General features: G+C 42.5%; 1 long non-coding RNA gene across 1 annotated transcript; it reads right to left on the bottom strand.

The window, feature by feature from the left end:
* Positions 1 to 4,637: 4,637 nt before the first annotated feature.
* Positions 4,638 to 5,393, bottom strand: LOC311124529. Its single transcript, XR_014612767.1, has 2 exons — positions 4,909 to 5,393; positions 4,638 to 4,806 (listed from the first exon to the last, which is right to left on the bottom strand). It is a non-coding gene; the product is annotated as an uncharacterized lncRNA (long non-coding RNA).
* Positions 5,394 to 17,512: the final 12,119 nt, after the last annotated feature.

The raw sequence follows: 17,512 nt of genomic DNA, 5'->3' as shown, positions 1-17,512 counted from the left end.
GCACATGTCTGGCGCATTCTTTATTCTGAACAATGGGTCGCGACAACCCGGAACTTCCTGTTCCCCCACTACCACAGTGCAACATCGACATCTATTGGACTGATGGACTAACTACCTCTTAATAATAATAATAATAATAATAATAATAATAATATGCCATTTAGCAGACGCTTTTATCCAAAGCGACTTACAGTCATGTGTGCATACATTTTTACGTATGGGTGGTCCCTCTACCTCTTCTTCTTCTTATCTAGTATAATGACGTTCACGTAATGTGTATGCCTCCACCTACTGTTCGGTTAGTAAACTGGAGAAAATATAAATGTCAATTGTGGAAAAGGGGGAAAAACTACATCACACAAAATTAAAATACATAAAAAAGTCACAGCCCAATCCAAATCACATCCCTACACAGGTTCAGGGGCCTTGGAGGGCGGAACATCTCCAGTCAGTATTCCCTGCAATCAGTGGAAACTCCTTAGAGGAGGAAGGGGAGGACCATCCCCCTCAGTGAATTTCATATTTTTTTAAATAATAGTGAAACATTAAAAAAGTTATCATTTTCAGATACAACTATAAAAAAATATATACATTAATATTTAACCAAATAATTGATTAAAACACACTGTTTTGCAATGACAGCTAGCTTCCGTCCACCTCTGGGTACATTGACTTCAATACAAAACCTAGGAGGCTCATGGTTCTCACCCCCTTCCATAGACTTACACAGTAATTATGACAACTTCCGCAGGACATCCTCTAACCTTTTGCAGCATGAACTGACATGTTGTCCACCAAATCAAAGGATCAGAGAATGAATCTAGTACTGAAAGCATAAGCTACAGCTAGCTAGCACTGCAGTGCATAAAATGTATTGAGTAGTTGACTCAAAGAGAGAGAAAGACAATAGTTGAACAGTTTTTAACAAATGCATTTCTTCAAAAATGAAGGAGGAGCAAGAGAGAGAGATATTTTGTCATTTTTTTCAGTTTCACTTACTTAGCTAGCAAATGCAAATGGTTAGTTTTGCCTACTCAAATACCCGGCTCAAACAGAGGGATGCTATGTTAGCTAGCTGGCTATGACTATCTAACACTGGAACTCTTCCAAGTCAAGGTAAGCTTTTGGTTTTACTAATTTATTTCCACCGGGGCCCGCCGGTGTAACTGCTAAGAAAGAATACAACAAACTGTTTGGCTATGAAAGTGAACTGTTCACGTGTGATCAGGGTGTATTCATTCCGCCAATTTGTTGAAAAACGTTTCTTAAACGAAAGCAAACGGAATGAAACAGGGATAAACATACCTGAATTTGTCCAATAGAAACTTGTTTGCAACTGTTGGACTAATGATTACACCATAGATAAGCTAGATGCAGGCAAGTGTGGTCCTCTGTAGCTCAATTGGTAGAGCATTTATCAGGGTTCTAAAGCAATACTAGTTGTGCCCCACCATGGATTGAGAACTGGAGAACTACCTTCTGAATCTCTACAGGCTGTGGGGCAGGTAGGGGGGGGGGGGGGGGGGGGGGCACAAATAGTATTGCTTTAGAGCCCTAATAAAACAAGGTAGATTTTACATTTACGTCATTTAGCAGACGCTCTTATCCAGAGCGACTTACAGTTAGTGCACACATTATTATTTTCATACTGGCCCCCCGTGGGAATCAAACCCACAACCCTGGCGTTGCAAACGCCATGCTCTATCAACTGAGCTACATCCCTACCTGCCATTCCCTCCCCTACCCTGGACGACGCTGGGCCAATTGTGCGCCGCCCCATTGGTCTCCCGGTTGCGGCCGGCTACAGCAGAGCCTGGATTCGAACCAGGATCTCTAGTGGCACAGCTAGTACTGCAATGCAGTGCCTTAGACCACTGCGCCACTCAGGAGACCAGAATGGTCCTAGTGCTGTTGAAATGATGGTCCTGGTGCTGTTGAAATGATGGTCCTGGTGCTGTTGAAATGATGGTCCTAGTAATGTTGAAATGATGGTCCTGGTGCTGTTGAAATGATGGTCCTAGTACTGTTGAAATGATGGTCCTGGTGCTGTTGAAATGATGGTTCTACTGCTGTTGAAATGATGGTCCTAGTGCTGTTGAAATGTACAAAAATGTATCTGAAATGTAGCCGTACACATCAACAACCATTGTTTGTATAATAACACAATTAAGATATGCACCCCATTACTAACTACAAGTGTATCTGAAATGCAACCATATCTGTCGTAGGCCTACACATCATTTGTGTCTATCAACAACCATATCTGTCGTAGGCCTACACATCATTTGTGTCTATCAACAACCATATCTGTCGTAGGCCTACACATCATTTGTGTCTATCAACAACCATATCTGTCGTAGGCCTACACATCATTTGTGTCTATCAACAACCATATCTGTCGTAGGCCTACACATCATTTGTGTCTATCAACACACACAGATCAGCTGGACAGGATGAGGACCACTAGGCTATCCAACATTGTACAGGCTTCATAGCCTGAACTTCAATAATTAGAACTATAGGCAAAATTTCTGTAGAATGTGACACTAAGCAATGAGCGTAACCTACAGTAAGCCAAGCTGCCACTTCTCTCTGTGGGAGAGTTTCAGAAAAGATAACTAAATCAAACTAAGTGCGTATTCTATATTCAGAGCTGAGGTTACATTTCCTACATGAGAGTAGCTCATTTCAATCTGCCACGAATAAGAGTGAATGACCATTCATAGAGCAACACACACACACACACACACACACACACACACACACACACACTATAGCGAGAGAGCAGGAAGGGGGTGAAAAACTAGGCTGCATCGTTTCCATAGTAACTTTTACAGTAGCCTATCACACAACGACTGTGTGTAATGCAAATTAATTATGCATTGAAGTGAAAAGCAAAGGCCTACTATACATTAAACAATATGCCAAACAACCAGTAGGCTTACATGAGGGGAAACCAATGAATAAATCATTCCATGAGAAGTTTCAGATTCCATTCTCCTTCCTGGCTAAAGTGACTTCTCAGGTCTCTCAAATGCCAGCTGGGCTTTTCGTTGATGTAACATGCTCTGTGTTCAGAGTCTGTGTTCACTGAATACGTTCTTCAGGTTGACAAACATATATTTGGTACATTGCTGTAGATGCCCCTAAAATGTTAATCATGTTTCAGTGCCAATAGCACAGTCGGCAGTGCTGACAAAGGCCCGCCATATCTTTGAAGAACAAAGAACTTGTCAGTTGGTTGCACTGCCCAGCAATTTTCGGATATTCATGCTGATCAAAGCTTAGCAAACTAGCTATAATTATTCAGAGCGCTGCAACCAAAACTTAACGAAGCTACTAGCTAGCCTATAATTAGCTGTTTCCCTACCCACAACCAGACAACCCACTACAGACTAAGTCCTGCATGTGGAATAAAGAAGTGAGAGTGATTAGCTAGACAATTAACCTTGTTTCAAATAAAATAAAGGGGGGTGTTTTTAGTGTCTAAGTGTTTCAATACATTACATATGCATTGTAGAGAATACTGGTGGCTGGCAAATTGGCTTGTCCCCATGGTGGTGTAGAGGTGTAGTGACATGTTTTGAGTAGATAAATAGACATATACATGTCCTTATGTCCTCAGTCACCTAATCTAAAACCTCATTATGAATAATTACATTGAGAATGTAAACCTTTTAAAAGAAGCACATTGATATATTATATTTCTGTAGTTATGATTATATACCAATGTTCTTTCTATCCATTAAGCATGGTTAGCACCTTTATTACAATGTTTACAGGTAAATACATGCATATATATAACGTGTAATGTCATTGTATCATGTGTTGTTTTTATTGTCTGTTGCATTATGGGTAGGGGTATTTAAACCCTGGCATTACCTTGTTTGAGAGAGGACAGGGAACGGGTTGGCATGCTGCTGGGTTTTCAGGCATGATTGAGCCTGGGTTTTTTCTTTGAGAGCACTAGTTTACTCAGTTTGAGGCCTACATAGTGTTCACGTCCGGTTTGTTATTTTGCTGGTAAATAATTGGACAGTTCGCCGACTATATCTCCACTAGCAAATAAAAGCCTCACTGGGCAAGAATAGTAAAGAACTGCTGTTGCCTCCTCAATGTTAAAATCCAACGCGTGGGTAAATGTGACAATATGTTTTGAATGCCATGAATTACACAAAAGCATTATATTTACTGTAAAGACAACCCCCAAAACGACAATGATTCAGTAGATCAATAAAGCTATAGTACTCTAGCAGGTCACAAAGTTGCTTATGCTGACAAAACATGTTAGTGAATAGGTCAAATATAGCTTTGTGATGCTCATTTGAACTTCCTTTCTTCCTCAGCTGCAGACAAACACTAAATATTATAAAAACATAGTTGTTTTGTATACAATTACACATAAGAGAAGAAGAGGTTGACCATTACAAATAAATGTACAAACTTTATTATGTAGTTATCCAAATACATTCATCATCAATGGCTAAAATTATGAATATAGTTTTAATATCACATGTAGTCATTTCATAGCATGTGTCTAATTAAACAAAAGTATTTTTGATAAAGAGCAAATACCTACGCATGTGATGTCACGATTCTCTAAAGCAGAACCCAGAAGCAGACCAGGACAAGGTGAGTTGAATGAAGGTGAGTATTTATTTAAAGACTTAAATGTGGAAGCAGGAGAATCCAGGTGACGGAGCTGGCAGTGGAGGTGAGTTGGTGGGAGTGAATGGGCAGATCCAATTATGCCTCTGAAGCCACAGACGACCAGACAGCGGTGGAGTGAATGTTCCGGAAGAGTAACTGTAGACAGAGTAAACGAAGGTGAGTTCACAGCAAGCAGAAAGTACAAAACAACAAAACTAACTCTTAGTAACTTGAGGCTGATACGCAGGCACAACATACTGTTCATGGCTAACGATCCGGCAGGGAATGGATGTCAGGTCAGAGCTTATGAAGAGGTGATGATCAGGACCAGGTGTGCAGACAGCTGATGAGATGCAGGTGCGGGCAATCGAGAGATCTCCCGCCTAGCTTCGTCGCCCGGCAACCAGACAGGGTGCGTTCAGGAACCTTCAGGAAACAGACTCCAAGACAGAAAACAGACAACTCAGGCAGAAACAGACTCAGGAAGCGTGATTCATGACATGTGAAGCTTGGTTATGTAAGATACGCTGTAAGAGCTGTCATCCCCAAACCACTGCAATGTAAGAATTTGACTGTGTTTCAAGTGTGTGCAGACGGACAGAGTATACTGAAGAACGGTGTGTAGAAGGACGACGGTGTTGCAATTGTGGTGGGGATGATGATCCTGAGTTCCTGGAGTGCCCTGTAAGGGTGAAGGAGATTGAGGTGGCAAAAGTTAGATGGGTCAATCGAATCTCCTATTCGGAGGCGATTAAAATAATTGAGAAAACAAGTGATGCTAGGGAAGATATGGTAGTGGATACACCACAGCCTGTAGTAAATGTTTGCTGCCAGTCAAAACATACCCTGTGGGTTAAATTTTTTTATTTGTTTTGCGTTCATTGCCACAGTTATAAACTGGACAGCACAAGTCTCAAAGACGTCTAAGAAACTGGACATGATTGTGGCTGCGGCAGAAACGTTTTTGGGACTGAAGACTTGCAAGGGGTCCCTTGAGCCTGTGTAGGGATCAGATCTGCCAAAATTCTCTACTGCTTTGTGCTACACTCGTTAATGCACATTCACCATTCCCTAAGTGAAGTAGCCTACCCTTCTTTCCATCCGCACCACTATAGACTAACAACTGAGGCAAATTCCTTTCGATCGCACTCGACAAGTCATTGTGGATTATAGAGACTTTTCTGCCTGAACACTCACTCCCAGCTCACATCTGAACTATTTGAGTCACTAGCGTCCCTCCACTGGCTCTTACGACAGAGACCATTGAGAACCTGAACTTTCCTGAATAGACGTTGACCTTTGTTGATACCAGATAACATTACTTGAGCCACTGTCCCGTTTCTCCATTTATTTAGGTTGAAATGACATTATCAAGCCTTATTGATTTCCCCATTATTGTTTGTTTTTGCTTTGATATGATTATACTCCTTTCCTTAGTTCTTTTGTTGCTTCATTGTGATTTAGTTTCATCATTTTTGGAGAGGTATTGCAGTTTATTATACTTGGCCCTACGGCGCAATCGGACAATCTCTCTCTTTCACTGAGTACAACACAACCCAGGAGAGGCCTGCTGCAAACACTGGATTGGATCCCTCAGAGCGTACCTGCCGTGGGTTGACCACGGACCGTTCCTCAGGGACTTTTACATTTTTAATTTCTGGACTTGTCCAGTTGGGACTTTTAGTCATTGCTAAACAAAGATTGTGGAACACCCTTCTGTCAGTTTGGAATGTCTACATATCCTGTAACCACACATTCATACAAACTGATACAAATGCAATAACTGATATTCACTTATGTCCCATTCTTCAATCTGGTCTTTGATATACAAAGTGTACAAAACATTAGGAACACCTTCCTAATATTGCATTGCATCCCCCTTTGCCCTCAGAACAGCCTCAATTCGTTGGGGCATGGACTCTACAAGGTGTCGAAAGCGTTCCACAGGGATGCTGGCCCATGTTGACTCCAATGCTTCCCACAGTTGTATCAAGTTGGTTGGATGTCCTTTGGATGTCCTTTGGGTGGTGGACCATTCTTTATACACACAGGAAACTGTTGAGCGTCAACCCAGCAGCGGTGCAGTTCTTGACACACTCAAATCCGGTGCGCCTGGCACCTACTACCATACCCAGTTCAAAGGTACTTAAATATTTTCTTGCCCGTTCACCCTCTGAATGGCACACATACACAACCCATGTCTCAATTGTCTCAAGGCTTAAAAATCCTTATTTAACCTGTCTCTTCCCCTTCATCTACACTGATATAAAGTGGATTCAACAGGTAACATCAATAAGGCATCATATCATTCACCTGGTCAGTCTGTCATGGAAAGAGCAGGTGTTCCTAATGTTTTGTACATTCAGTGTATATTTTAGTCGACACAAGTGATATATATATATATATGTTTTTAAATATACATTAATAAAAGTGTTATTCACCCTGGACATGAGACATGATTTTTGACTTTTGAATCATAGTGTTGTCTGGGGACAGGCGGAATAACACGTTTTTATTGAAGTCTGGGAGAGTTTTCGAAGGAGAGAACATGAGTTCTGAAGTACAGTAAACCCAACCAGGGACCCTTGATTATCTGCTATATCACACAGACAGCACTAGTGAAGACCTTGATTATCTGCTATATCACACAGACAGCACTAGTGAAGACTTTGATTATCTGCTATATCACACAGACAGCACTAGTGAAGACCTTGATTATCTGCTATATCACACAGACAGCACTAGTGAAGACCTTGATTATCTGCTATATCACACAGACAGCACTAGTGAAGACCTTGATTATCTGCTATATCACACAGACAGCACTAGTGAAGGCCTTGATTATCTGCTATATTACACAGACAGCACTAGTGAAGGCCTTGATTATCTGCTATATCACACAGACAGCACTAGTGAAGACCTTGATTATCTGCTATATCACACAGACAGCAGTAGTGAAGGCCTTGATTATCTGCTATATTACACAGACAGCACTAGTATACTATTACACATGGAGCCTACTTCTCTGTGCTCTGGAGAGATGGCAGGTAATTGGTCAGAAGGCTCTGGAGGTCCTTGGAATGTTCTGTCTCTGGCACCTGGAGAGGGATGGATAGAAGTACTGAGTGTGCTTGAAAGAAAGCAAGAGAGTTAACCTGTAATAAGTATTACATTGTTGATTATTGAGGACTATAAGGGGTCTTTAAATCAGACGCAGCAACTCAATGTGAGGAGTGTTGGGGGAGTTCTATATTCATGTCTGTAATGTCCCCTCTTACTGGGTCAGTTCATTTTGCATGGCTCGATGCCCCAGATTGGTGGAGATTTCACATAAGGACCAATGGAATGGTCTAAAATGTGCAAACTCCACCCACCCGGGGCACCGGGCCATGTTAAACAAACTCGCCCACTCTCTCTGACCCCCAAGCCCTCACCTGTGACCTCCCATTGGCCCAGGGCCTCCTGTCTAACCCTCTAATCACAGTTTCTCTGACAGGAAGTTACTCCAGTATTAAGGTTTATGGTGCATAGGGCTTCTCCACTCCTTATGAGATGACAAAACTGCATGGATTAGCAAAAGAAAACATGGCACCTGTATTTAGACAGTTGTAGTCAGACAGCCACAGTTTACACAGGAGTGTCCAGGTTCCAGCACTCTACTAACACTTCACTCAACTAATTGTGGTCTAAATGGAAGACCATGATTAGTTGAATGAGATGTTTGTGCTAGGCAGGAATAAAAACGTGCCCACAGTTCAGTCTCCTGGGACTAGGGTTGCAAAAATCCACCAACTTTCCCATAATCCCCAGGTTTTCCAGAAATCCTGTTTGAAGATTCCAGATTTACTGTTTATTCCCTCCTGATTCAGGAAACCTTCCAACCGGGTTTTCTGGAAAACAAGGGAATTTGGAGAAAGTTACCAGATTTTTTCAACTACCTGGGACAGAAATCACCAACGTCTGTATTATAGAACGAGCTCCCTAAGGAACAATGAGATGACAATTCTGCATGATATAGACAATAACATGTGTGGATCTACATGTAATTGCCAAAATAAAGGAAACACCAACATAGTGTCTTTTAATAGGGCGTTGAGCCACCATGAGGCAGAATAGTTTCAATGCACCTTGGCATAGATTCTACAAGTGTCTGAACTCTATTGGAGGGAAGCGACACCACTCTTCCTCAAGAAATTCCATCCTTTGGTGTTTTGTTGATGGTGGTGGAAAATGCTGTGTCAGGAGCCGCTCCAGAATCTCCCATAAGTGTTCAATTTGGTTGAGATCTGGTGACTGTGACGGCCATGGCATATGGTTTGTATAGTTTTCATCAAACGATTCAGGCACTCATGCCCTGTGCATGGGGGCATTGTCATCATATGGGGGCCAAAAAAATGGCCTGCCCAGCATTTTGTATGCATGACCCTAAGCATGATGCGATGTTAATTGCTTAATTAACTCAGGAACCACACCTGTGTAGAAGCACCTGCTTTCAATATACTTTGTATCCCTCATTTACTCAAGTGTTTAAATTGTTTTGCCCCTTTTTCTCCCCAATTTCTTGATGTCCAATTGCGATCCAATTACGATATTTTCTCATCGCTGCACCTCCCCAATGGGCTCGGGACAGGCGAAGGTCGAGTCATTTGTCCTCCAAAACATGACCTGCCAAACAGCGCTTCATAACGCCCATAACCCGGAAGCCAGCCATACCAATGTGTCGGAGGAAACACTGTTCAACTGACGACTGAAGTCAGGCTGCAGGCGCCCAGCCCGCCACAAGGAGTTGCAAGAGTGTGATGAGCCAAGTAAAGCTCCCCTGGGACAAACCCTACCCTAACCCGGATGTCGCTGGGCCAATTGTGCGCCGCCCTATGGGACTCCTGGTCACGGCTGGTTGTGACACAGCCTGGGATCGAACCCGCATCTGAAGTTATGCCTCAAGCACTGCGATGCAGTGCCTTAGACCGCTGCACCACTCAGGAGACCCTAGTTACCTGTATTTTTATCTAACATGTGTGCCTTCCTGAATAAACTCCAGAATAAACCTGAAGAACAGGGAGATTTTCCTGATGCTCAGGTCATTGAAGTTCTACATCTGTCTGGGTGTTATGTGCTTACGTCTTTAAAATATGACTAGGGAGAGATCACGTGACCCTTGAACGAGATGGCCGCATGAACTAGGAGCTCCGCACAAGTAGTTTCCAATTCCTAATCTTACCTCCACTTCAAGTTTAAACTCATTTAGCTTTAGTCAAAAAGTCATGGCGGCTTCAAAAGGCAACACTACAGGTGACATTTTTACCCGGACTCGAGTACTAGCGACGGAAAAAGCCTCCAAGAAGCAGCTAGCTTCAGAAAAAGCTAGCGCCATTAGCCAGGAGAAAGAGGACCCGTCCCCCCCCGAGGCCCAACGAATGCCAACCTCGCACTCTGTCGAAGACATCTTTTCTGAGCTGAGATCCCAACGTACAGAACTCAACACTAAACTAGATGCCATTAACGCTCAGCTCAGTGCGATAGGGGGCAAGGTGACAATCCTGGAAAATGCCTTGCCTGACATAAACAACAAGATAACCATAAACGCGGGGCGCCTGGACGAGGCAGAGGGGCGAATCCTATCCACGGAAAACTTATTGACAGACGCCATGGAAACAATAGCATATGCTAAAAAAAAAATAGAGCAGCTGGAAGAGAAAACAGAGGACCTGGAAAACAGGGGGCGAAGGAATAATTGTGTTCTATTAAATCTGGGCGAAAAAGAAGAGGGAAACATGCCACTGATCCGCTACCTGCAAGACAAACTTCCCGAGTGGCTCCACCTGTCCACCGACAGGCCCATAGAACTCGAGAGAGCTCACCGAGCACTGAGGCCCCCACCAGCAGCCAGACAACCACCGCGCCCAATCACCATACGTTTCCTGAGATTCACCGACAAGGAACGAGTCCTACAGGCGGCGAAAACCAACACCATTACAGTGGGAAACGCCAAACTCACCTTACTCCAGGACCTGTCAGCTGGAATACGCCGAAAGCGCCGAGTGTTTGACGAGGTGAAGAAATGCTCCATTGACCGAGGCATCTTTAGGGGATTCAAATACCCAAACGAGCTCAGGATTCTTCACCAAGGAGCCCTGCGACACTTCAAAACTCCCGAAGAGGCAAAACGTTTTTTGAAAGACAACCCCGGTCAATGAGAAATGGACCATTGACTAAATGCGATTAATGCGATTACTGTTATTACTAAAGGAGGTAAGACAACATATAGCCGATATCCAAAGACCCACCGCCCTGCTAAATTTCATTATAGCCGTCCAATCTATATTTATGTTCCTTTAGCTGAGAGGGATAGGCCCCATATTATAACTTAGGCCTACTGTATGTAGGCTGGGCTATTGATTTTATTTTCTCCCTTTCTTAATGTGGTCTGGACGGGGGCTACGTTGTCAGTTACTCAATGCGGGCGGAGAGGATGAGGCATTTCTTTGGTGGGGAGGGGGAGACGTTGTGCATTGCTAACTGTTCCCGGTCTTTTTTTTTTTGTTGGAACACAGAATTGTGACTGAGCGGGGAGGTAATAGATCCAACGGGATATGTCGAGTTGTTTGGGAACTCGGCTGGGGTGTTCAGAGATTGTTATTTTATGTAAACCATTTATTTTCCTTTTATGTGAACGCAGCTGTAACTACGATCCACCTTTACCCAGAGATGACTTGCACTAAAGTTCGATTACTGATCGATGACGATGACTAGTACCTTAAATCTATTGACATGGAACTGCCACGGTCTAGGCCATGCAATAAAACGGAAAAAGATACTATGTGCTCTAAAAAAGGAAAAAGCAGACATCGCGCTATTGCAAGAGACACACCTCTGTGATGCCGAACATGCCAAACTCCGCAGAGCTTGGGTGGGACAGGTGTATTTCTCATCTTTCAAATCCAACAGTAGAGGTACAGCAATACTTATCCATAAGAATGTTCCATTCATAATTGACAAAAACATATCTGATCCGGAGGGGAGATTTATCTTGATAACTGGGTCACTGTATGGGCAACCAATTACTATCTTAAACATATACGCCCCTAACACAGATACTCCTGCTTTTATGTCGAAAATGATAACCCTGTTCAATGAGCATTGTGTTTCCTTTGGAGTGTTGGCCGGAGATTTTAATTGTACCCTGAACCCAACCCTAGACAAATCATCTCAAATCACCACCACAAATCCTAGATCTGCAAAGATGTTGAACTCTCTTACTAAAGAGATGGGACTGATAGATATCTGGAGAGAGACTAATAGCTCAGCTATGGACTATACATACTACTCTAATGTCCATAACACCTACTCCCGTATAGATTACATTTTTATCCCAAAGAGTTTCATAAATTCAGCCACGTGTACAATCGGACCCATAGCGCTTTCGGATCACGCCTTTGTCCACCTCCGCTTTGACCTCTGCAAAAACATCCCGAGATCAAAGAGCTGGAAATTCAACACCTCCATGCTATCAAACGAAGCATTCCATACATTGGTAACTACATGGATAGACAACTACACACAAGACAACAAAGATTCTCCTGTTTCTCCGGCCACAATGTGGGACGCTGCTAAAGCCACACTAAGAGGTCATCTAATTGCATATGCTTCCTCTAAGAAAAAAGCAATGGAAGCACACAGGCTAGATCTGGAGAGGGAGCTGGAACGCTGCGAAAAAGTACATAAACAATCCCCAGACAGCACCTCCTGGAGTCAACTTAAAGCAGCCAAAGCCAAACTGAATTTGGACTATACTCGGGAGATTAAAAAAAAAGTTTTCTTTACTAAACAGAAATACCATGAGTATAGCAATAGGCCTAGTAGATTGCTTGCTTATCAATTAAAAAAAGAGCAGTCAGAGCGTACAATTATGGCTATCCGAACAGCAGAGGATGAGGTCACATATGATCCAAAAAAGATCAATTTAACTTTTCATGATTTTTACTGCAAACTATATACCTCTGAGAGAAAACACACGGAGGCAGAACTCCACTCCTTCCTAGAGGGAATCTCGCTACCTAAACTATCAGAGACCGACCAAGAAGATCTCAACTCCCCCTTCACTCCTGAGGAGATCCTGGAGGCAATTACCTCCATGCCACCTAACAAGTCCCCAGGCCCAGATGGATTCCCCAGAGAGTTCTACAAAGCTTTTTGGCCCCAGCTTAGCCCTATTTTCATGCCAATGCTGGAGGATTTTTGCAAAAACTGAGTTCTCCCAGACTCAATGCACACAGCTCGCATTACAGTGTTGCTCAAAAAAGACAAGGATCCCCTATCCTGCTCCTCCTTCCGGCCCATAAGCTTGTTGGATTTCGACTACAAAATAATCACCAAATTGCTCGCCAAAAGACTAAACACTCTTCTTCCCAAAATAATAAAAGCGGACCAGACGGGATTTATTAGAGACAGATACTCTTCTGATAACATTCGCCGTCTTTTTGATATTATTGATCAAGTAAACGCACAGAAGACCCCTGTCCTGCTGGCTTCACTGGATGCTGAGAAGGCGTTCGACAGGATGGAGTGGAGCTTTCTGTTCTCAGTCTTAGAGAAGTTCAACATGGGCCCAAACTTTATTAAATGGATCAAATCACTATACTCTCATCCAAATGCCATGGTGACTACTAACGGACTGAACTCTGACAGATTCCCTTTGGGACGGGGCACAAGACAAGGGTGCTCGCTGTCCCCCCTGCTCTACTTGTTGGGGGCGGAGCCTCTGGCAGAGTTGATAAGGAGCAATCCAACTATTATGGGTGTTCCTGCAGGCGGCCTGCAGCACAAGATTTCGCTTTACGCGGATGATGTCTTGCTCTACATATCCAACCCTGAGAAATCCCTTCCTCCCATCTTAGATACAATTGCTCAGTATGGCACGTTTTCAGGTTATAAGATTAATTTTAACAAATCCACTGTCTGCCCTCTCAATATTATACTCACCAGTTCTATGAAGACACTATGCCCATTCCAATGGAAGACACAGGGGTTTCAATACCTTGGGATATTCATAACACCAGATCTGAATAGGCTTTTCAAAGAGAATTATCTTCCACTCCTGGATCAAATCAAGAACAACCTCCAAACCTGGATCTCCCTCCCAATTAGCTTAGTAGGAAGAATTAATGTAATCCGTATGAACATCCTCCCTAGACTGAACTATTTATTTCAGATGCTCCCATGCTATCTCCCAGCTTCCTTTTTCAAAACAATTAACCAAAGCATCACCAAATTTATATGGGCAATAAAAAACCTAGGATCAAGCTTTCCACTCTATCGAAACCTGAATCTAAGGGTGGTCTTGCCCTTCCCTCCCTTCAATTGTACTACTGGTCTGCCCAAATCCGCAACATGCTAACATGGATCACAAACAGACAAGAGTCAACGTGGAGCCAGATAGAAGCCCAATCTTGTGGTTCATTGCCACTAAGCTCAACTATATTCATTGATAACTTTAGTGAAGTGGGCAACATAGCCAAAACATTTGTGATTTACAGTACCCTACGAGCGTGGAGGGACTGTAAGAAATACTTGGGCATCTCCTCCCAAATATGTTCTCACTCGCCTATAGTAGGCAACCCAGACTTGCCAAAAGCCCTGAGAGATGCCAACTTCAATCTTTGGCATACTCTAGGAATCAGGACCTTTTCAGACCTATTTCATCAGAAGACCACTACACTGAAATCCTTTCAAGAGCTCTGCAATGAATTCAATGTGCCAAGATCCCATTTTTTTAAATATCTACAAATTAGACATGTCATCTCCTCATTTACTTCCAAGAGGAGGTTTAGAACTCAGTTGAATGAAGTTGAAACCCTTCTTGTCACAGCACAATCCATTAAAGGCAAAATATCCTATATCTATAGACTCCTTTCTGAGAAAGGAGGATCCTCCTTTACTCCTTTGAAAATAATATGGGAAAAGGACCTTGGTCTGACTATCAGTGATGAGTTATGGGCGGAGGTTTGCGACAGGGTATACTGCTCCTCTACTAATGTAAAAATGAAAGAATCTAATTACAAATTTTTGTACAAATTTTATTACACTCCCCTGAGACTCCATAAAATGAAAACAAACATTTCTCCTAATTGTAATAGATGTACCTCTGAAAGTGGAACCTATATGCATGTATTTTGGAGCTGCAGAGAGATTGCCAGATTTTGGCAATCTATACATACTGCTGCACAGAAAATACTAGATGTACAGTTTGATATGACCCCGTGTCTCTATCTTCTTAATGCCCAGCAGGACTTTGTTCTTGATCCTGACAGAGAAAATTTGCTCATGACCATTACATACTTTGCTAAGAAATGTATTCTTCTATTGTGGGCCTCTAATACTTCTCCTACATTTAAAATGTGGATTGACCAGATTGTTGACTTTCTCCCTCTTGAAAAGCTCACTTATGACCTCCACAAGAGACAGCCCAAGTTTGATAGACTCTGGTCTCCACTACTCAACTATATTTCAAATTGGACAGAGTGAATGGGGGAATCAGGGAGATGGGCAGATGCGTGTTGTGTAAGGTGCTGTAAAACCTAAAAACTAATTATTGGCTCGTCATCTCAGCTAAGGCTGGAAATAGCTAATAAGAACCTTGATAGTGCTGCTGCAAGTTCTATAATTTACATTTTGTTATAATTATTATTTGTGTGTGTATGTATGTATGTATGTATGTATATATATATAATTTTTTTATTTTATTTTTTTATTCACATCTGTGAATGTGGAATGTGTTTGGTTGGTTGATTGAAAACTTAATAAAACTTTAAATTGAAAAAAAAAAATATGACTAGAACATATATTGTTTATTTCAAGAAATATATCCTTAGATACATTGATGAACTCAGTTGATAGTGGGAGTTAGCTATCTAGATAGCTATTCCCCAGCAGTTTCAACCTAGCTAGCTACCTAATGGCCTTTTTATAATCTTTATAGATAATACAAATATATGAAGTTTCCCCTCGCATCTAGAGCTACCTAATATAGCAAGCCAGTTGATAGTACAGTAGCTAGGATGAATGCAATGTGTGACATTAGTAGCTATATGGGTGACATTAGCTAACCTTAGATAATTGAGTGATGAAATCCGAAGAATGAAAAAGGTTTATAGCTAAAAAGGAATGAATGAGTCTACCAATACATATATCCACTGGCAAATCTTTACATAAATGATGTCATCAAAAACATGCTGAATTAGCTAGCTAGCTAGTCCCTTGCTGGGAGTCCACCATGTTGCAATGTGGCTACTGGCTAGCTACCTAACTGGTGATGTAATCATCATGTTGTATGGGTACTGCCTTCCATTTAGCCAATCAATGACATTATAAGAAAAAATACAGTAGTTGCAAGGTAAGAAATGGACGAGAAAAAACACAGCTCAATCAAAACCATCTAACCTATAGCGCTTTAGACACACCCACTCCTTTCCAGACACCTACTACTTTCCTTTAGACACACCCACTCCTGTCCACATGCCCACTACTTTCCTTTAGACACACCCACTCCTTTCCACACGCCCACTACTTTCCTTTAGACACACCCACTCCTTTCCACACGCCCACTACTTTCCTTTAGACACACCCACTCCTTTCCAGACGCCCACTACTTTCCTTTAGACACACCCACTCCTTTCCAGACGCCCACTACTTTCCTTTAGACACACCCACTCCTTTCCACACGCCCACTACTTTCCTTTAGACACACCCACTCCTTTCCACACGCCCACTACTTTCCTTTAGACACACCCACTCCTTTCCAGACGCCCACTACTTTCCTTTAGACACACCCACTCCTTTCCAGACGCCCACTACTTTCCTTTAGACACACCCACTCCTTTCCAGACGCCCACTACTTTCCTTTAGACACACCCACTCCTTTCCACACGCCCACTACTTTCCTTTAGACACACCCACTCCTTTCCACACGCCCACTACTTTCCTTTAGACACACCCACTCCTTTCCACACGCCCACTACTTTCCTTTAGACACACCCACTCCTTTCCACACGCCCACTACTTTCCTTTAGACACACCCACTCCTTTCCACACGCCCACTACTTTCCTTTAGACACACCCACTCCTTTCCACACGCCCACTACTTTCCTTTAGACACACACATTTAGTTTGTAAATGATGTCTGAGTGTTGGAGTGTGCCCCTGGCTATCCATAAATACAATTTAAAAAATAAAATGGTGTCGTCTGGTTTACATAATATAAGGAATTTGAAACGATTTCTGCATTTACTTTTACTTTTGATAGTGAAGTATATTTTAGCAATTACATTTACTTTTGATACTTAAGTATATTTAAAACCAAATACTTTGACTTTTACTCAAGTAGTATTTTACTGGGTGACTTTCACTTTTACTTGAGTCATTTTCTATTAAGGTATCTACACTTTTCTCAAGTATGACAATTGGGTGCTTTTTCTACCACTGACAATGCCACAGATGTCTCAAGTTTTGAGGGAGCATGCAATTGGCATGCTGACTGCAGGAATGACCACCAGAGCTGTTGCCAGATAATTTAATGGTCATTTCTCTACCATAAGCCGCCTCCAACTTTGTTTTAGTGAATTTGGCAGTATGCCCAACCACCCTCACAACTGCAGACCATGTGTATGGTGGTGTGTGGGCGAGCGGTTTGCTGATGTCAATGTCGTGAACACAGTACCCCATGTTAGTGTCAGGGTTATGGTATGGGCAGGCATAAGCTACAGAGAAGGAACAAAATTGCATTTTATCAATGGCAAATTTAATGCACAGAGATACCATGACAAGATCCTGAGGCCCATTGTCCTGCCGACATCACGTCATGTTT

Source organism: Coregonus lavaretus, assembly GCF_964263955.1.
Source record: "Coregonus lavaretus genome assembly, contig: HAP1_SCAFFOLD_113, whole genome shotgun sequence".
Taxonomy (NCBI): domain Eukaryota; kingdom Metazoa; phylum Chordata; class Actinopteri; order Salmoniformes; family Salmonidae; genus Coregonus; species Coregonus lavaretus.
This window is presented reverse-complemented; position numbering and strand designations above follow the sequence as displayed.